General features: G+C 41.8%; 1 non-coding gene across 1 annotated transcript; it reads right to left on the bottom strand.

The window, feature by feature from the left end:
• Window positions 1-252: 252 nt before the first annotated feature.
• LOC127099840 (small nucleolar RNA R71) lies at window positions 253-359 on the bottom strand. The gene has a single exon (XR_007794307.1). It is a non-coding gene; the product is annotated as a small nucleolar RNA R71 (small nucleolar RNA).
• Between the last annotated feature and the right edge of the window lie 218 nt (window positions 360-577).

Here is a 577-nt window from a genome sequence, read left to right as displayed (position 1 = left end):
GTGCAACAGAACGAATTCTCTGGAAATCCTACCGAGGATCCAAACCTTCATTTATCCGTATTTGTCCAATACGCTGATACTGTTAAAGCTAATGGTGTCACTTCAGAGGCAATTCGACTTCGTCTTTTTCCTTTCTCATTAAGAGATAGCGCTAGAAGATGGCTTCAGTCTCTCCCTTCCAACTCTGTCACCACATGGAACGAGTTGAAGAAAGTATTTCTTGCCCGATATTTTCCGCCAAGCAAAACAGCTATGTTAAGAGCCCAGATAAATGGATTTAAACAGAAAGATAACGAGTCTCTTTTCGAAGCATGGGAAAGATACAAAGACATGATGAGACTTTGTCCACACCATGGTTTAGAAGACTGGTTAGTAATTCACACATTCTATAATGGTCTCTAGTACAACACAAGGTTAACAATAGACGCCGCTGCAGGTGGTGCACTAATGAACAAACCTTATGTTGATGCTTACCAGCTTATCGAAAGCATGGCCCAAAACCACTATCAGTGGGGAACCGAACGAACAATGGTGGAAAAACCTCAAACGAAAACTGGCATGTACGAGATAAGTAACC

The sequence above is a fragment of the Lathyrus oleraceus genome, chromosome 6, assembly GCF_024323335.1.
Source record: "Lathyrus oleraceus cultivar Zhongwan6 chromosome 6, CAAS_Psat_ZW6_1.0, whole genome shotgun sequence".
Taxonomy (NCBI): domain Eukaryota; kingdom Viridiplantae; phylum Streptophyta; class Magnoliopsida; order Fabales; family Fabaceae; genus Lathyrus; species Lathyrus oleraceus.
Note: the sequence above shows the minus strand (reverse complement) of the source record. Positions and strands in the feature narration are given on the sequence as shown.